This window comes from Peromyscus leucopus, chromosome 9 (assembly GCF_004664715.2).
Source record: "Peromyscus leucopus breed LL Stock chromosome 9, UCI_PerLeu_2.1, whole genome shotgun sequence".
Classification (NCBI taxonomy): Eukaryota; Metazoa; Chordata; class Mammalia; order Rodentia; family Cricetidae; genus Peromyscus; species Peromyscus leucopus.
The window spans coordinates 26,152,627-26,174,602 of record NC_051070.1 but is presented as its reverse complement, the minus strand read 5'-3'; the positions used below and the strand labels follow the sequence as shown (position 1 = coordinate 26,174,602).

Here is a 21,976-nt window from a genome sequence, read left to right as displayed (position 1 = left end):
TGTATTCACTAGGACATCCAAGACCTACAGAAAAAAATGTTTGTCACATATTAGATGCAAGAAAAATATGAATTATATAGACAAAATGTAGTTTTCATTATTTCATATACATACACAATCCAAGATCTGATTATTATTATTATAGTAATAAAAATAATAATTTGAAATGAGAAATTATTATGATTCAAATAAATATGTATTAATCTCTGGTAATCTTTGGTATTGATATTTAACAAATGCATCTTCTCATTTCATTTATTGCATTCTATCCATTGAATCATATTATATTACACAATCATAATTTGCAAAAAAATATTTGTTCTCTTGTGTGTATGCCAAGTATACTGTGACATTACTATTAGATTTCACAACTTTAGTGATATCCAAAAGAATCTTAGCATTTAAATACATTTGAAATGATACTAATTATTTAGTTATAAGTTGAATAAATGAAGGGGTAAAAATGTGGTAAGAGCTCAACTGGAAATTAGGGTAATTATTACTTCTACTTCTCAGGCTTCCCCAGATAGGTAGAAAGTACAGACAGTTTAGGTAGAAGTGAAAATAAAGACTGTTTTCATTCCCTCATAATAAGCTAAGGAAAAGATAATGACAGGAAGAATGTCCACACCAGAAGAACCCTAAGAAGTTCCTAACTATAAAAGACAGACTGGCTTAACCTGCAGTGCCCTATCAACCCCGCACTGAATTGTTCATGAACATTGCAACAGAAACAAAAACAAAGCACAAAGCTTGTAGAGTTATTCTTATATTCTGGATCTTAAACATCCTCCAAAGGTGAATATGTCAAAAGTTATATACCAAGAGTGACATTGGTTTGTAGGAGTGAGTCAGGACCATTGGCATCTAAGGGTAGACTGGAGGTATGTCTTAGAAAAGGAACTGTGGAACTCCAGGTCTTTCTTTCTCACCTTTGCTTCCCGGTAAAGAGGTGAATCGATTGGTTCTGACTTCATGTACTGCCTCATCATAGACACAAAGTACTGGCCTAATAGATCATGGACTAGAGTCTACCTCCCTGGTTAGCATTCACTTTTGCAATAAAGGTCAGTTAAGAGACTAAGGTGAATTCTCTTAGTAGAGCTTTCAGCTTTACCCAATGCCTTTTTTTTTTCAGATTCTAGAACATCATGTTTTCATCCTTCGACCCAACTTATTGTCATAAGCTTAGAGCCAAACACAATAAAGGTATTTCATAAAGACCATCATGGCTAAGCAACAAAGAAAGACATGCTCTATGCAAGTGTCCAGATTTGACGTCCATTTAACTTTAAATAATTCATAACAGAAAAATAACACTTGACCTATGAGAATTAGAAAAATATTTTTCATAAAACTTGAGTCCTTAATATAGTTATCTGAATCCAGAAAAAAAAAAAAAAAAAACATCAACACCTATCATAAAAGAAGCACTGAAGCTGAATTCTTTTTCTTGATTCATAGACTAATTTTGAAGTTAGCCCCAAAGCCCCATTCGTTATTTTATGGCCATAACTATCAGTTCAGACTTTCACAGTTCACACAGAACCCCCTAATGCTCACCTAAAATGAGAGCATAGAGCTCACCTGTTCTCTTTCCCTAAATACCTCATTGAACTAGTCCCCTGTAATTAACAGCATCTTTTTTTGTTTTCTTCTTTAAATCCTTCTACAGTTGCTTTAAACAAAACTGTCATTCACTTTAATCTGAATTAATATAACAATTTCTAGTATAAAATGAGTTCAGTTCAATTCTCACAAAGTCACAAAGTTGTCTATCTAAAACCCAAACACAATCATGACTTTTCTCCAATTAAAAACCGTCTAAGAGAAGAAGATTCCCAGGGATTTAGTTATTGTGGTATAATTTTAAAATCATTAATTTGTAAAACAGATCTCTTTCCAAAATGGCAAAAGTGTGCATTTCCACCCTGGTCTTCTAAACCTGATAAGCAGATATTCTAATCACCAACCTAACCTAATCTACATCCTGTAATAAAACTTTATTTCATAGTGTTCTCTATCATTCCAAGCATTTGCAGATTTCTGCTGACTTATTTTGGCTTTAGTTTTAGAAGTCTAATAGTGCAAAAGTTAAATGAAATAAACTATGAAAAATGAACCAAATCAGAACGAAAAAATAGGTAAAATGTGTATAGTGCAAGATAGTAAATAATATAAAGGAACCTTATAACTTCTAATGGCCATACAATATCTGAGCAGAAATATTTTAATTCAATTTTTTCATCTGTAAGTCTTTAAAATTGTATTTCCAATGGAAACATGATTTAGGGAACTAGAGGAGAAACTGATCACTTCTGTCTCCCAAAAGATAAAGGGTATGTGTGAAGTTGAGGAAGAACACACATGCAATGATCTTAGCCTAGATCTTTATTCACAGAGCATCAAGGTTCCTAAGCCCACATGGTTATTTTCTCTCTGTCTCTGTCTCTGTTTCTCTGTCTCTCTCTCTCTGTCTCTCTCTCTCCCCACCTCTCTCTCTCCCTCTCCCTCTCCCTCTCCCCCCCCCCTCTCACACACACACACACACACACACACACACACACACACACACACACACACACACATACACACACACACACAGGCATGTGTATATGTATTTTTAAGAAGCTACCGTAGAAAATAAAGAAGGCTTTCTTTTCCTGGAAGTTATATCTTATGAAATTCAACATTCTTTGTGGATGTCAAGAAATCATAAGATATTCAATGAGTGGTTGATTAGTAATATATTTTGTTTAAGACAGAGTCATGCTCGTACTTGAAGTTGTAATAAAACTTACTAAGCAAATTAAGCAGAACAGATTAACAAATATTGTTCAACATCTATTCTTCTAAGCCTGCTTTTTACCTAGTGTACTATATTCTCCCAGGCTCTCAGACAACCCAGTATTTATATAATAATCTAATCTTCAGACATGCTGTGCAGCAACATAAAATAGAACTGTAACAAATAAGTACAGTGTTTGAAAATGAAGAACCAATTTGTGGTTTAATTTGTTTCTCCCACAAAACTCCAAAGCTTAAGCTCTTTGTGAAAGACTGGTTATGCCCATTTTTTCTTAGTCCACTGGAATGATGCTTGAACAGAAGCACTTCGCACCATGAATAAACTGTGAAATGTAGGTGAAAATTAAATTTAGTTACAGCTGCCAGCCTTGAGTGTGCTCTTTATGGGACTGTCTTTGTCTCACTTAAATAAGCACAGCTGCTTGTGACATTGGAGATAATAAACAAATATGTACAAAAAACAATGCTACAAGCAAATTATGAGAAAACCCACAGGAAAAAAAAATTGTTGGAAATGATGCTGATACAGTGAAGAGTATAGAAATTAAGATATAGTCATGAGTAAACTTAGAAATAAAATCAAGGTGTGGAGGTTCACACCTATGACCCAGGACTTAAGAGTATAACACAGGAGTATCACAAGTTTCGGACGGTGAGGCCAGCCTGGGCAACATAGTTAGATTCTCTCACAAAAGCCACAGCTGAGGGGAGGGTAATGTAGTACCTGCAGAAGGAAGAAAAGGCAAAACCCAATGTCTAATACTCAATGTTAAATCTTTTTTTTTTTTTTTTTTTTTTGGTTTTTTTTTCAAGACAGGGTATCTCTGTGTAGCTTTGTGCCTTTTCCTGGTACTCACTTAGCCCAGGCTGGCCTCGAACTCACAGAGGTCCGCCTGGCTCTGCCTCCCGAGTGCTGGGATTAAAGGCGTGCGCCACCACCGCCCAGCTCAATGTTAAATCTTAAGATGCTAAACTATTTCTCACTACAATGATACCAGCAAAGTTGACCAAAAGCTGGAAATCATTTCAAATCCAAAGACCCGTTTAGTGGCCATCAAGTCACTGTTCAGGTTAGATGGAGTTTGATTAAAGGGAATTTTAATTTTCAATAATTTTTCGAATTTTCTGTAAAATAAATGCTTTAATTTCTTTAAGCATTAGAATAAGTATATTATGGATTTTTTTTCCTCCCCTCCTTTTGCTGTTGAGATTACTTTAGGTCTCTGATATTTCTAGGGATCTATTTAATTATTCAAAATAATCATTTTTCAAGCTACAAATCTGTCCTACTGCAGCAAAGTTTCCAGTACTTCAAGAAACTTTTCCTGCTCATTGGACACATACAAGTATACCCCACGACCCAGTGGAAGCACTTTGTTGCCCTCATATTGAGTCAAATGAGAGAGCTTTATCTGTTCATCAAGATCACTTGGAAAGATGTGTTTATAGTAAAGTTATATGCAGGTCTGCCTATTGCTTAAAAGAGGTGGAATTATTCCTTATGTACATTTAAATAAGCATACAACTTACAAAGCATCGTGATATTTGTTCTAGGGAAGTCATAAATGTAAAGAATCAAATTTCACAGAAGAAGAGGAGAGACAGTCCATTAAGACTAAAGCCTCCAGAGGAAATGCAAACAGTTTCCTTTCTCACAGCCTTCCATAGAAGCTCCCTCACCCGAATCTTCAGCAATGAACAGTTACCAAGAAGTAAAAATTTGAGACTCCCTTGAGGATGTGCTAATGTAATTTAAAACTAAGTTATCCTGATAGGCTTAAAATTATCATTTTAGGGCACACCCTCCCGAGGACTCCACAGATTGACTTCATGACACCTAGGATTGCTAGATTAAAGTGAAATAAGACTATAAATAAATAGTGAACAGAGCCCTGGACAATCAGGGCAGAAGACAGGGCTGGGGCTTGCAATGGAAAAGGCAAGCAACCAGTGCACACCAGTGAATGCAATGATAAACTGGCTGTGGTTGGTTAAAATTGCAGAGTATCAAAGCACACTTTCTAGGTATTAGTTCCTGTAATTCCCAAAACCACCCTCAAAATATACAATAGAACCATAGGTTTGAGACCAACCTGGGCTACACATAGAACGTCAAAAATGAAAACAAATAGAGCATAATAATAATATGACTCATTGTTAAACATTATATGAAAACATTGTACCTGAATCACTTTCTCTTGATTGGTGAAAAAATTATAACCTTTTCACTTAATTTATGGAGAGCACCACACATGGATTATCTCTTATTACTCAATGCTTTGATAGGACACTAAATATTAAATTAAAAATGACAATTAACTCCTTACCTTATATAGAGAGATTCGGGACCAGCAATAACATCATTTTTCCTGCATAATTAATCCAATGCAATGAACACTGTTTCCCACACTTCCCAAGAGTGAGCACATTGAAGAACTTGTCCAACCAAAGAGGTTACAAACCACAAAATTTTAACAGTTTGACAAACCTCTTCTTCCTAAAAAAATATAAGGATGCCTGAATATCAAGTACTTTTTGTGGTGTGAAATAAAAGTCATCAACAAAATGCTGAATTACTTGGTTGGAAGAGCAGATCCAGATGGTGACTGACACAGAATGATGGAGCTGAAGAACAGCCCATGAAAGAAGACAGAGGCCACCCCACACACTAGCTGAGTCTACAGGCTCTACTTACAATACAAATAATCTTCATCTCCAATTTTATGCCAAGATGAGTGCTTTTTGAGCTCTAAAGATATTCTAAATCCACTAGTAATGGTGTTTTTTTCTGACCCAAATACCTAAATAGAATTATGAAACAGATACAAGAGAACGGACTAACATCAGTCAGGAAAATGCAATAAGAATGATCTAATTCCACTGTTACCTTCTCCTATTAACCAAGTAAATGAACAAATTAGTCAATAAGTTAATGGTGCAATCATTTTTAAAGTATGTATATGTGTATGTGAATGGAAGTATATATACATGAGTATAGTTGCACACAGATACCATAAGAGGGCATTGGATCCCCAGGATCTAGAGATACAGGGTGCTGGGCAACCCTAAGCAGCTTAATTAACAGCTCTGGTCTTCAGTGCTCCTATTTTTAAATTCAGATATAATGTACTGTGCATACCTGTTATGGGAAGTGAAAGCAGCTATCTAGAACAATATAGTGCTTTGTAAATAATAACCAAAAAGGAAATAACATGCAATTATATATGTGCATATAAATGTATATGTGCATACATTTTTTATATTGTCATTCAATTAAAGTTGTTGGGTAATTTATGGTTTTTATGGTTCAAAATTAGTAAAATAGAAGAAATTAATTACAATCAAGATCAAGCTGAAATTTGAATCTTTTAAAAAAAATTTTAATTTTAATACCTAAATTACCAGTAGAATATGGTAAGTACTCATAGAGTGTATTTATGTTATTCAATAATATGAAAAAAATTCAATAGGAAAGTCAACTATCATTATAATGTATAGCTACGATGTACTTAAAAGTTTCTGAGGATCTCAACACAAAGAGATGCACCATACTCCTGTATAATAATCCCAACAAAGTAACTAGTAGTCATTAGAAATTAAATTCTTCCAAGTTATACAATTCGTTGTTGAGCTTAAAGTTAATACTTAACATCTGGTGACTAATATTTCAAAATGTTGTGTGCACGAAGGAAAATGCAATAAAAACAACAACAATAGACACCTAGTTTTTCTCTACCTCTCCTCCTCGGGGAAATTTTAGACAGTAGAACTTTTATAGATAGATGCCAAGAAGAGAATCATTCAGATCCAATTTCAACAACCTGCTGAGTTTCACAATATAACAAGGAACAAAGAGTGTGTATTACTTAATTAATAAAAACACAAAGATGTGATAACTCTTTAAAGGCAGAGTAGTATTTTGAAAGAGGGAACATTTTTGCCATATCGAGTCCATAAAATATGCAAACTACAGACCTAGGTAAACATGTTTGAAGGCCTAGCTCAAACCTATTTTGTTTTATAAAGACACTAGAGAAAGTCATTATTTGAGGGCCAAGGAATAATAAACAATTATAAATTGTGTGTTTATCTTGCAAAGATACTAGACAGTTAGCCATCATACAATGTGCTGGCCAACTTCAAGTGGAATCCAAGATCCCAGCACACACAGCAGTCACATGACAGCTCACTGGAAGTATGGCAGCTAATCCCCTCCTAGACATTCTTTTGTCTATGCCTCAAAGTGTTAAACTTTCTAACCTATCATTAAAAATATATCTCTGATTATTAATACTAGTAACATTTTAATAAATAATATAAACTTATAAAATTCAAAATCATAAAACTTTTCTATGATTTATTTGGAATTTCCTTAGAAATAAATGCACAGTGTGAGAGGAAGGACCAGAACAAATTTGTGTTTATGCTTTGAACTGGTAAAAGGAATTTTATCATTTTAGTTGGGAATCTAAGATAAAGTTTGACAACTGTGATTTCTACACTTGATCTTAGCCAAAAGGCCGAGAAGTGATGACAACTGTGATTTCTAAAGTGCTTCCAAGCAGGCTATCATCACATCATCTCCTCACAACCCTCATTGCAAGTAAGTAGAAAACCAATGGCATTGTCCCTACCAAAAGTTTGAGTCTGGGGCTTGGGGTCTTCCAGACTAACATCTTAAACATTAGAGGATATAAGCAAAATGTGAAATCAAATGTCCTGATTCCGTCTTGAGACTCCAAGGTGCCTTCAGATATGGAAATCGCATAGACAAAGCTACTGTGATAATGAAATACTTTGAGGGGTATTAATGGCAATGCTCCCTTTAAAATATTCATAGCAGTATAACACTCTTGTTAAAAACAATTCCTAAATATGATTCTTGTCGCTAAGGTTTTCAAACACTGCTTTCATAAACATAAGCATTCACAATAGACAAAGCCTGGTGTCACAGGTATGTTGTAATTCCAAGTACTAAGGAAGCTGAACCAGAAGTGTCAAAAACTGAAGGCCTGTCTGAGATACAGAATGAGATCAAGTCCAGCTGTAGCAATCAAGTGAGACGACAAAGTAAAACAAATAGAAGGCTGCAAAGTTCCTCAGTAATAGAGTACTTTGCTAGAGTGCATGGAATCCTAGGTTCAAACTCTACGCCTACCACAAAAAAAAAAAAAAAAAAAAAAATTCAATGTTCTAGATAACCTAACTAACAAGAGTGAACCAAAGAGGACAGAAATATTTCGTATGGCAATGACAATCACACTGCGAAGCCACTCCCCTGTGGCCTGACAACATTCATTTCAGCAGTGACAGCAGGAGTCGGTGCCAGGACCACAGGCTCATGTTCAGCGCGCTGCAGGCAGGAGAGCATGCCTTTACACAATCCAGAGGATCGATTGGTCCTAGGAAAATCTTATTTTAAGACCCTTTAAGGCACCGATTTATGCACAATTGATCTGATCAGCCAGGCAGTCAATGTGATTTATTAGCTAAGATGGCCAAAACTCCTTTTTCTCCTTTTTCAAGCAGTAGTAATTCACCTCATTAGACGTGGGATCATTAGAGGAAGCTACTGAGAAATAAGAACTTGAACCTGCTGGCCCAACTTGAATTTCTCCCAATTTACGGATCTACCAAAGAGTCATCGCTAGGTATCCAGACAGAGCTGCCATGCAGAAGCAGGGGTGGGTGAGACATACAGGGGCAAAAGATGGATGCAGGAGTTAAAAGTGGGTTCTATCATTCTTTCCTGGGCAATCCTTTCAGACAGCAAACATATTTATTTAGCTTCTTGAGAAACACATTCAGTTTCTAGCACAAATGTGTTTTTTTTTTATTTTAACTACAGCAAGACAAATTATTAGTATTATTTTGCAATTATGGGGTTTAACTAAACACAAGACTTACAATACAAATAACAAGGCTCACACCCCACATGTGTGCACACACAACCTACTGAGTCTGTTTAGCATCACTCATGGGTAGTTGTATCCAGGGCTTACACTTGGAAATGTAGATAGAGGAAATTCCAATTGGTCTCACCTCTAGATAAAGAAGTACCAGCAATCAACAGATGCCGAAAGAGAGTCAGTTTCCTCATGGGGCAATTTCTCCAATAGGAGACTAAAACTCTTATACAAAATAAATTCTCCTTTCTTTTTGTTAATGACCTATTCCCCAGCAGGACCTAGAATTCAAAGCCTCTACTAATGATTACCAACCATGTTAAAATTCATAACCAAAGAATCAGTAGGTGGAAGACACAGTAAAAGTTGAATACGGTATGAACTAGTGCTCTAGTTTGGCCTGAATTATTGTTCAGTATATTCTGGCCTTCCCATTCAGTCTGCCACTACAAGCTCAAGATGAAAAACATTGCTATGCATGAGCTGTGAGCATTATAAACTGATTTTTTGGTTAAAAAAATTTACTTACTTCAAAGCAGTTTCAGACAATATGGCCTCATCATTGGGGTACATTATCTCACTATATGCTATGTAAATTATAAAGAGGGTTAATTTTAAAATCCAGATTTATATAAACCCAGTTACATTAATTTTTATATAAAAATACAATGCATTCTCACTACATTTGATTTACCCTGGCAAATGACTCCCTTGCAATAGTGTAGAATGAATGCACAACTTTTGAGCTAGGCATTGTTTCATTAACTTAAAATAAAACAATGAACACGATAATTTGCAAAATACATGTAAAGTTTCATGACTTGGGAGATGCAGTACCACCTGACCCCATTACCAAACTGGCAATGTCAAAAGGTCAAAAGTCAGTTTAGCTGTTCTGTTAGTCAAAAATACAGAGTTTGGTGAGGAAATATGGATGAGTGGATGTGTGTGTGCCTGAGTCAATACATGTTAGTGTGAGCATGTGTTTTTGCTATGCTATCTCTGCGGTTATCCTTGCTGTCCTATGTCCAAACCCACAAATATTTAATGAAAATGACATAAGTAAAGGTTTATATAATCAGAATCAAATAATAAAATGTAAATAATTGGATATAAGATTATTCTCATCATACTCTTGTTGTTGACCATTTGAACATTTTCTTTTTTCTCCTAATAGAGAGAAATTGAAAGCAAATAATTTTTCTGGTGTAGAGTTTTGCTTCAAAATATCAACTGGATTACCATTTTGGTCATTCTATAATATACAACATTTGTATTACTGGTCATATTACATTATAATTGGTAAATGATGTGTTATTTACCAATTTGGGTCATTTTTTTTAGCCCCATTCATAAAGTAAAACTTTTCCTACATTATGAATGACTTCAATGAACAGTTTCTTTTAGCTATTTTTGTTTCTTTACACCAGTTCTATAAATAGAATGAGACACTCCAGGCAGAATATGGAGAGATTAGAGAGTGGATTTCTGGTTGTTGAAATGCATTCACCCTCTGGAGCTGTGAACTATAAAGAACCCACAACTCAGCAAATACCAGCATAGCACATGCCAGCTCGTGTCTTATTGCTTTTAACAAAATCTTTGCATTCTACCCTCCAATAGAGATAAACAGGTCTGTAATGATGATCATAGCAACAACTGACATCACAGTCTGTGGGATACAGCACTGTCATTCATGATGTCACTAAATAAAGAATATGTTGCCATCTTAAACTTAAGACTAGTTAGTGTACATAGTCTTAATGTTATCACAGATTTGATTCTAACATGGATTATCATCTATGATGTTCTACAGTGCTTTAAATGGTGTGTGTACAGTCTCCACGTAGACGTCACATTTACATGGTGAGAGTGCCAATGAGTATGTCTCATCAGACATTCCTGGAAGCTGTCTGGCCAATAGGAGTACTTTGAAATGGTTCCCTAATCACTATTGAAATCACTGATAGTACTGTCTGTCCACACTATGACAGACAAAAGCTGAAATGTATTAAACACTGCAATCCATCATCCTGCAGATGGGGAGCAGGAGCCAGCGAGTTCAGAAGCACTGACTACCCGCTGTTTAACAAAGGCTGGAGTCCTGACAGTTCTGTCCTTCCTAGCTCCTCACCACCACCCCTCCATCTAAGATGAATGAGTGTAATCAGTGAGGGAGAAAGCCTGCTGTGGGCTTCAAATTCAAACATTGTTACATTTAAAGTGCTGTGTTTTATCCTTTATCAGAACTGTTTCTTAAACAGTTTTCTCCAACTGCAAGATTAAGTGTATGTATGTGTGGATGGATGGATGAATAAATGAATGAATGAGTGAATGGATGGATGGATGAATGGACTGGTGAGTGAAGTATGGCTTCAAGAAAGTTTATTCTTAGAAAATGCTTCTCTCATATACCCCTTAAGTTGGGAGAACTAACTTTGACAGTTCAAAGGACACTAGATAAAAGTCTCTCAAGGGTAAGTTTACATTGAAGCTTACCACCAATGTTACTTGTGAATGACCAAGACATTTTGAAACAAGTGCCAAGCCACGTATAAACCAAATACCAATGGCTAAAGCTCAATCCCCTTTCCCTCGTTGTTTCTAATATGTACACGGGGACATCAAAATAGCCAAAGGGAGGAAAAAGCCCTCAACTGCTAACAGCACATTAACAAAGTACAGAAACGAAAGACACTTTTCTTTGGATTTCAGCCTTGTCATTTCCAATTTTCTGCTCCTTGGACATGCTTGTATTCAAATTCTGGAACATCTATTCAGCATATCAATCCTAATTAGACAATCTGGGTCTGGAAAGGATGAGAGCTGGGTCATTTGCATAATTTAATCATAAATACTCAGTGATACATATTTCCAAATGCATTTGTACAATTATCTTTTCATCCTTGGGGCAATGGTATTAATATGATTAGGCAATATTTCTGGAAAAAACAGACAAGTATGCACTCTTTTTAACTGCAGCTTAAGGCGATATGAAAAATTAATTAATTTCTGAAGAAAATCAATTTCTCTACGTGACCACATTAGACATCACTAAAGCAAGACTCCGAAGCCTCTCTCAATCACTCTGTTCTATCAGGCCCTTCTAAATTCTGATTAGTATGTGAACAGTTCAATAGGAAAACTGTAATGTATCAAAGAGCATCTTAAATTGTGAAGGATCTGCTCCCTTTCCTGTCCAGCATTCCTCTCTCCTTTACTTAAAGGCATTGTTATTTAACCAGTCAATGAGAAGCCTGGGCTTCTGGTGTGAACTCATCTCGAGTGATCTTTTATTAATGTACATTAAGCAATTTCAAGGACAACAGGATAAGGTTACTTCTGAAATGCTTTCTCAAGAAATGGATTTATATTCTTCTAAAATAATTGTAACTCACAGGAGAGTGTTTATCAGGGAAAAAAACAGATGAAATAAGTCATTTTGAAAGTACTGCTGTCATAAGGAGAGCGTCGTCACATTCTTTGTAGGGACAGAAGAACCCAGGTGGCTAATCTGATTTTTAAAAAGAGATTCTGCTTTGTATGTTAATTAGTGACAAAGAAAGAAGTGGCATTTGTGAGTTTAAATGCACTATTCTTTCCTTTATAATCAAGTAAAAAAGTAGAAATTACTGCATGCAAATATTCAATATTCATTTAATTTGCATAAAGGTGCTTGAACAAATTTTTGATTCTAACAAGCTCATTTTTCATGCGTTTTGTCTTTCATCCTAATCTAGCATCTGTCATTCCTTTTTGAAGTTATTATCGGCCCAATTCCCTCTTGGACATGGTTGCTGGGTGACCGGTATCTTAGCACCCACTTTGACAGGAACAGATGTGAATCTGATCAAGAGATTTCCCAGGGGTACCTGAAATCACAAACAACTTTTGTGAAAAACAAACAGCATTCCTGTCATGGGCCCTTATTTAGCCCACTCCCCAAAATAAAAAGGCAAGAAAGTTTACTCCAGATCAAATGTATTATCCTAATTTTATTTCCCAAAGTTGGAATAAAATATGTTAATAAAAATTCTCTTTTCACATTTTGGATTTGAGAAAAATCTAATCAAAACATCAACAATTTAAAACCCAGAGATTGTTTTGAATTGGCTAAATGCTTATAGAGAGATTTCATGGTAAAATTTTCCTAATTCCTTTACAATTTTAAGTTTTTGCTAAAAAGAAAAAAGATCATTAAAAGGATAGTTCAGATAATAAGGATATTGAGAGAGAGAATTTATTTTGTTGTCTGAGGAGATATATTCTAAATAGCATGTAGAAGCCTGGACATTATAAGAATTACTCTACTTTTAGAGAATTGTCGAAAAAATAAGTTTTCCCTCTTCTTTTTTTGTATACTTTTACAGTGAGTTTTTCAAAGTTTTTTTTTTTTTTGATTGTTTTTAAATAACATGGAAAGAGTACCTTCGATCATTATTTGAAATAGAGTTTCATGAGTGCCATGGGAAGACAAAAAAAAAAAGTCCTAGAAACTTCCCACCACTGGCACTTCAAAGTCAGAATAGGTTCCCCCCCCCCCCCCCGCAATGTATTATTCTCAATACCAGCAAACTTAGTATCTGCCTTATCCTCTCTTTCCATCATAGTTGAAATCATGCAATGAGTCAATGAAAACTTTTAAACTAAGTCAAACCCAGCACCAGATGTTGGCATTCTATAAGTATGGCATTAAGGTGATTTCAGGAAATGACCCCATCACTGATGTAGGGTTTCAGCTCCATTCAAATGGTAAGCGTCAAGACAAGGCTGAAAAGCTGTTAGCTTCCTATGGAAGGACATGTCACATAACAAGCCTAAAATAAGTAAATAATGTGTGTTTATCACTACAAATAATGTTCCCCTGATGAATATGATTTATACTAATGAAGATAATGGCACATTATATGTTAGATATTTCTATGTCTCCATCCCTTTACTCAAAAGTGGTTCATTATGGAAAAATAACCTCAACTAAGAGCATTTATAGATAGTAAGTGTAAAAGAAGCAAATGATGTTTCAGATTCCTTTTTGTTTTTAAATTGGAAAAGCAATATGCTCACTTCAACTCCAAAGTTTGATGATGAAATTGCTGAAACATTCTATCCGTGCCAGCACTTGTGTGTTGGTATATCCTTTATAAACAGCGTTTTAGTGTACAGACTTTAATGAATAGTGAGTCAAACTACCTGAAAAGTAAGCATCCTTTCACCTCTATGTAGCCCTTCAGTCGTGCAGTCTCATAAGCAAAGAGATTATGACCCTCCACACTTATATCAACCACACACTTGAATATGTAATAAAATATTTGGATACTCTAGGAAATCTAGTTTGTGTTTTTGCTATGAACCGATTGTTACCTTCAGATTTCCAAGCTGAATGCATTCCACATGCTAAAGTGAAGCCAAGTAAGAAACAAACAGTGCCTTTGCTCTCATGGCAGCCGTGAAGACGTTCAGTTGTTTCTAATGGAGACAAAACTAGGTCCTTTGGAAACTCCTCTGGGCATTCCAAGCCAAAAGAAAATAAAATTATAGCCATTTGGAATGTGACAGTAAGGAAAATGAGGCATATAAAATTTTCATATAAAATTCTTTTTCTTAAAGGTTATAGCAAGAAAACTCCCTTTAAAACCTTTCTTCCACTTAGGCTAGCTCACTACTGGAGAGAAATTAAGTATGCAAAAAATGTGTTCACATTCTAGTTAAATAAATTGGAGTTCAAGATCCTTAAATCTAGGAAGCATACATAAAAGATATATTTTATTTTCAGTAACCAATACTATTTTAACATGAGTAAACTTAAATAGCTTCAAATTTTTATGGAATTTGGTATTAATTAAAAATCACTAATGGATGATATTTTTAAATTTCCTAAGTGTATCAGATTCCATAATATGGTAGCCAAACAGGTGTTACAAAAAAAAAATCAAATTTGACCCAGAAGGCTCCAATATTAAGGTTTGAATTGGGATCAGTTCATTGTTTTCCCATGGGGTAACTTGTATAAATGTAATTCTATGGTTTCATAAAAGCAGGTCAAGTTTCCATCCCTGGGGGTCTTTTGGCAATTTGAAGCATGGAAGCGCTGTTCCTGGCTACAAGTTCAAATCTGCATGTCCTGTAAATGGTGTGAAAAAGAATAAAAGCAGAGAAAACCAGACATGCAATCATTTTGGTTATTCTTATCACATGTCTGAAAATTCTTAAAAGTAAAATAAAGATATCGGAATTCTCAAGCCATAAAATATTTTGAAGCCACTTCATTTACTTATCATTTTTCCCTCCTAACATACTGCAAACCAGATGATGTGAAATGTGAAGTTACAAATATTTATTTCTATTTGAATTACCAACTGAAAGGATGGACTTCCTATAAAATAAACAGGCATAAAGTTTATCTACTACGCGCAAGTTTGGGTTGTATCCTTTGTGATTCTAGAATCTTAGATGAAGTTGAAAATTGTAAGTGGACAAGGTTTTCTTTTTATAAGCATCTTTCTACTTTGCCAAAAAAAAAAAAAAAGTGTATGCACACTTGCACTTTTACCACTGGTGCAGTGACTTGACAAGTGCCACGGAATGATTGAGAAAGTGATTGATTTCAACTTATCTGGATCTTGACCAAGTGTTTTCAAAGACAATTACAGTCTGGTGCAAGAAGTGGTAATACACATCTCCTTATGTAGACACGAAGATTAACCCACTGACCTCCTCCTCAGCTCAGCTCACTGATGGCAAAGCTTTTAAAGAAGCTACTTTTCTTAAGATTATGTAGTTATTTTCTCATAATGTATCCACTGATTCTTAAAGGTAAGCTTCCTCTAAAGTTCCAAAAGGAACGAAGTATACAACAAAAACCCTGAAGTAAGAACATAAAGCACATTTATTTAGTGTTATTAAGAAATGCCTAGACCTTTGCATCTAATTTAATCCCTACTTATACATATAATTCTCATCAGTACACTCTAAATAGAGAATGAAAAGTACATTTTATTCATCATAAAAATACTTAGGAAAATGTATTAAGTTTTAGTTATTGTCATAACAGAGATATATCCTTACAGATTTTAATTACATTTAAAACATTTAAGTGCAAATTACTACTTCCTTATTCTAAAATGCAGTTCCGTTTTCTTGGCAAATGTAAGTGTAAAGTAAAATATGTTTTGAAAATGTAGTTTTATGCTTTGATGAATTACAAACAAGAAAATTAAGGATAATTCTAGAGTAGGTCATTTGTTCTCTGGCCTACGTCCAACAGTTGCAAATGTGCATATGTATATATATGTAAAGTTTTTTTGTCTAACTATATTATAATTATTTACATCATTAAGACATTGACATCAAATGGAATAAAATTCACATAAGTAAATATATCCATGCAGATATCTCTAAACTATTGGTAAAAGTGGTACACCTGTTGCACACACAAGGCTATCTATCCTAATATAAATGTATGGCTGGCAATCTGAAAAATAAAAGTGGTTTAAGTCATGTTCTTAAAGTTCAAAGGCCTGTAAATCTAACAAGTGTCTGACTCAAGAAATATCCCTTTTGAGAATAAGGTTAAATAAAGTTTAAATATTTAATTGTGAAATAAGAATAGAGTTGAAAGTATCAGTAGATTTTATCATAGCTGTAATGAACTCCAAAGTTTCAACTTCAAGTCATTTACTTGATTGGCACATCAATGGAATGTCTTTAAAATAATAATACTATTATTAGCAATTCTCTTAATTGTTGTTAATAAAAGTTCAGAATATTATTTATGATTTTAAGAAAATATTTCACATGCCAGGTGAATAAAATACGTCTTGATTAACATTAACATTGCTTTTGTTAAGATATGGTCAGTATGCCTTAACTTAAATTAAGAAGTATTTACCCCAGAAGTTTCTCTTTCCATTATGTACTTGCCTTTCAACTGGTCAAATTTCCTGATATATAATTTGATAATCCTTACTAAAACAGTGAGACTATTTTTTCCTATTGTGCTGGGAAAAAAAAAAAGAACCTAACTATTTAGAAGCATTTGATACTATATAAAGCCAAAGACAATTTAACATTGTGAATTGTTTCTACTTTGTATTTACTTTGTTTTTTTCTACTGAGGAAAGATTCCATTATCCAATGTGACTCATAAAATTTAACCTGTATGGCATCGCCTCTTTCAATGTTCACTCAGTGAACTATTAAACATGTTTTAATATGAATCAAACTTTGTAAAACAAATACACTCTTTTCAAATTTCTCTACTAGAATGTAGATGGTTTACATATAAAAACCATGCTGCACACACACACACACACACACACACACACACACACACACACACAGACGCACACACAGGAAAAAAAGACACCTCCTCCTGAACTTATTCCTCTTATCTAGGTAAAACTATGTATAGCTTGACCAATATCACTTTCACACCCAGGTAAGCACCAATCTAACCTGCTGTTATAAGGTCAATGTTTAAGATTCCATATATAAGTTAACTAATGTAGTATTTGTCTTTCTGTGCCTGGCATAGATCAAGTTAACAGCTTTCTAGAAATGTGGGTGCTTTACGGGTATTGTATTCGCCTAGAAAACAACAGTTCTGAATTCTGCATTTAGATTCCTATTCTCTCTCTCTCTAGTGAGTGCTCTTCATTGCTCTCTAAACTTGTTTTGTAGAGTAACTAGCTATTCACTGTTCTGCTCTGCTGCAAAGTTGGGGATACTTCATTACAATCATTTTACAAAAAAAAAAAAAAATTAAGACCAATTAAATGACACTGAGTTTTCCAGTTTAAAAGTTGACTTTTACAACTTGCAATCAAATCTCATGTGTTTAAAAAAAAAAAAAAAAGAATCCCAGATTGAAATATTGGACCAACTCTAAGTCATTTGTGATTAGATGACAAGGTTGCAATTTTAACCAACCATCTACTGACAAGTCTGATTTCCAATCTAGAAGAATCTAAAGATGAATTTCTTAACTGGGAAATTGAGAATGTTGTTTCTTATGTAAAAATCCACTGGAGTGTACACAGACAATTTCAAAGCACTTGGCTTGAAGTCCTTGACTTGGAAGATGTGCTAACTTGGATCATTTCTCATAGGATTGGACGTGTATTTGTAAGTAGACAGTTATCCACAAATTCAATCATTCACTGCCGACAGCTAAGCAACAATGAACAAACAGTTAACAGACCACCAGAACACTTTGGAATAAATAAGTGTGTGTGTGTGTGTGTGTGTGTGTGTGTGTGTGTGTGTGTGTGTGTGTGTTTTAAGCCAGTTAATCTAATAATAGTTTATTACAACAAACAGTGAATATCTTATCCTAGATATTCCTGGTTTCCAAAACATTACTTTGTTAACTGATACACTCTTCTAACAAAGTCGTTCGTGTATGCAACACATATTAAAAAAGCAAATATTAACCAATAAGAGACAGTTTATAAAACATAACTATTATGTCATAAAAACACTTCTGAATAAAATACTTCTTGAAAATTTATAAGGAAAATAAATACATTAAATATCTTGTGGATTTGGGTTTGCAGAGAGCCTCTGCTAGGCCTGAGGTAAATATATCAGTTTAGTAACCGTCTTCAATACTACTCTCCCCTAAGCTCAATTAATTGGTTTTGAATTGAACATTTCTGCCTTGAACAACAATGAACACAACAAACTATGGTAAAGAAGCATTTGGATGTCATCTCAAAGCCTGAAAATATGAATGCATTCTTATCTAGAATATTTAAGTTGGGCATTAATATAAGTATTTATTTTTGTACACAAATATCTCACACTGACCAATCAGAATCCACCACCTCAGAACAGAAACTGGTACATGCTAGCCAATGATAACCTCATTATAGGTTTTATAACAGTTTAAATATAAAATGATGAAACCTCAAGTGAACTACATTTTAAACACTCAGATAGTTCTCAGCAACTTCATGTTCCTTACTATTTCCAAAGCATATGATTTGATGGGACATTTTTGTGTTGACAGCCTGAAAAATGATAGCTTGAAAAATAAAATTTAGACCAAGTTGAACTGTAGCAAACTAAAACATACTTGCAATCAAAATAATTAATTGAAAGCAGTGAACTCACCTGTACCTACTTAGAAGGCAGATTTCAAACTGTTTTCTTCATGCAAAGATTCAAAGGGAGAGAACTCACAACCTGTGAGAGTTCCACTTCCTACTGCATTTTGCAATAGCTGCATTTTGTATTGCTAAAATAATGCCATTAAAATAACCATTTTACCTGATTGGCAAAGACAATTGTAGGAAACAACTGGACAAAATAACTTGAGGAGGAAATACAATACTGATTGACAGTCGAATCACAGTGTTCTTAAAAATGACAACTACTTGCTTGCACATTAAGCTAATTTGCAAATGCTACTGACATTCCAAAAACAAAACATCAAATGAGAAACAATAAAGCATATTATGTTTTTGTATGTTGGCGAATCACACATAGTAAATCGCCAGCGAAAGGAGTGATTTATGTTTAAATCCTGCCAAGACTTTAATCAATACTGGGTGTCACATCCCAGGGGACTGGAGGAGGTAAGTGAGGCAAAAAGAAGGTGTCTAATATTGTCTCAGTAATTTACACGCAACCCCATGAAATTCAGTAGATTAAACAAAACAAGACAACAACAAGCATTGACTAACAAAGAGGTTATTTTAAAGATCTGTATCGAATTTATTGTGTAAGAAAACTGGACATGGGGGCTATCTTATTCATTTTAGATAATATTTGAAGCTTTAAAAATAAAATACTACTTGTGAAAATCAAATTTATTGTATCATACCATTGACTAAAAGTATGTTTTTCTAAAAGGAAAACAATTTATAACCATGTGTATTTTTGACAATATTAATTATATTCCAGACTAATTTCAAGGAAGGAAGCAGACTAAATAAATACTAACTACATAACTCAAAAACTTATAGTCTATACTACAAGCTGATCAATATCAATCAATCCTAGGGTGATATCCTCATATCTAATTCATATATTAGTTATCATACTATCATTTTCTAACATTTGTAAACCAGAAATAAGTTATAAAACCAAACTAACTTTCGTATTTTATGGCTTGGTCATCTAATCATGTCGCTTTCTTTTTGAAATGTTATAAAATGAGACACTTGGTTTTATAGGAACCATTAATCTACCATAACACAAAAACTTCAAAAGCATAGTTTCTTCGTATGAAATAATTCTTGACTTTCTCTGTGCCAAGCGTCATGATTGTCTGTCAGAAGTGAGTGAATCTGGATTTGTATTAAAAGTCCCACATGAATGCAAAGCAGGCAATGAGGAAAATGTTAAATAAATACTGCCCCAGCTTTCTATCTTTATTAAAACCCCTGACAAGAAAAATAAAGCAAAGAATTAAGGGAAAATGTACTTCTTACACTAAAATTATATTCAGATATGACCCTGAAACATGTAAGCCTTGAGACATCTTCCAATTTATGTTCACAGACAGTATCTACTTTAAAGATAAAAGAATACTCTTGTGAATATGTGTATACATGTAAAAGGTTGGATATAAAGTAGTCTACTTAAGTTAAAAAAAAATACTCCACAAATCTCAAGCCATATAGACGCCGAGTCCTAGTCTGCCTTAAAAGATACAGAGACAAAAATCATCTTCTGGCAATAGGAAGAAAGTAAGCATTTCAGATAACATGATGCAAGAGCCACTTTTTATTACATGAATTCACAGAAAAATCAAACCTTAACCCAAATCTACAAACAAGCAATTGACTGACACAAACAGACTTGACCATGTACATAATTACTTTTTTTGTTGTTGTTATTTAATGGTTAGCAGTTAATTAACTGACCTCTGTTGCAACAGCCAAGTTCAGACAACTAATGTTTAGTTTTAAAATAATAATTGGAGGAAACAGACCAAGGTCAGATGTTGCCTTTTAACAACTTTCAAACGCATTTCCTTACATTTTCTTTCATGTCTTGAGACTATACTTTTTAGCTTTACTGTCGAGAAGGTGATAGTGCCTTTTTCATCTCCTAGTGGTAATGACAGATGGCCTCAACATTTACTCTGATTTTCATAGAGAGCATACTAATTCAATAGCCCCAAGCAAATTAAATCGACTTTAAGATTTGCTTCTGTTCCTGAGTAACTCTCAAGGAGTTTATTAACATTTCTTTCTCCTTTAGCATCACTTTGGTTCCTAAAATTCCCTGAAATTTAAATATTGCTAAGAGTTCTCATTAGATATACAACCTACACACTGCTGAGAGTACTAAGATTTGATATCAGAAAGAGAGAGAGAGAGAGAGAGAGAGAGAGAGAGAGAGAGAGAGAGAGAGAGAAGAGAGAATGTATTTATATAGTTAATATATATGGGTAATTTTATTACATCTACATCTTCAATAATACACTGCAAATTTTCCCCTTGGTCTGTTAAGTACCTAGGACAGAAAGATACTGAGTGAAAAAGTCACTCTAATTTATATTCACAAAAACAAAATCTTAATACCAAAGCCAAAAAACTGGATTTAAATGAAAAAACAAATTTAGTGTTTTTTTTTTTTAAGTTCGAAATGCAAAGCATTCAGGCTATTGCTTTCCAAATAAAGAAATGAAAGGGTAATCCTAGTAATTACCATTAAAATAGTAATGTGCTCTGTGCAAATTGCATATTTGGTGAGAGAAAGTTCAAATACATGTTTCCATTCCTTGGCCTGTGGCAGTTAGGAGAACCTCTGCAGGTATCTATTCAAACCTTCTCAGGTGAACTTGCAGAATTTCCATGTATTGAAATTTAGCTGACATAAAATCAAAATTTAGAAGTCAATCCGCACTTCTTAAGAATAACTTGAAGCAGGACTTTAAAACAATACATTTAGTTACAAACTATTAAGGCCAAGTGAAATAGAAACAGGGTACAGAACAGTTATTTTTAAAGGGACAATTTTACTGGGTTTGACTTATATTTGGTCTTGCAACGTAAGACTCTAGAACTGTTGGTAGCCTCTGGGAAGGAAAAAAATGGAAGGAAAAAGAAGAGAATGAGGAGGAGGAGGAGGACCAAGAAGAGTAGGAGGAGGAAAGAAAGAAAAAAGACAACTTAAAAAAATGGTAACTTTAAGACTATCCTCCAATTATATGATGAAAACTTCGATTTAAAGTCTTAGAATCATAACATCACATAGCCATTGCAAGGAATTCTCACTCTGTGTGTGTGTGTCTCTGTGTGTGTGTGTGT

The 21,976-nt window shown here is 34.3% G+C and overlaps 1 protein-coding gene and 1 pseudogene across 2 annotated transcripts in view; both read right to left on the bottom strand.

Annotated features, from left to right (window-relative positions):
- Nucleotides 1-21,976, bottom strand: part of Dach1 (dachshund family transcription factor 1) — a 390,369-nt gene that overhangs the window by 364,816 nt on the left and 3,577 nt on the right. The window lies entirely within an intron of this gene.
- Nucleotides 7,203-7,340, bottom strand: LOC114698483 (annotated as a pseudogene).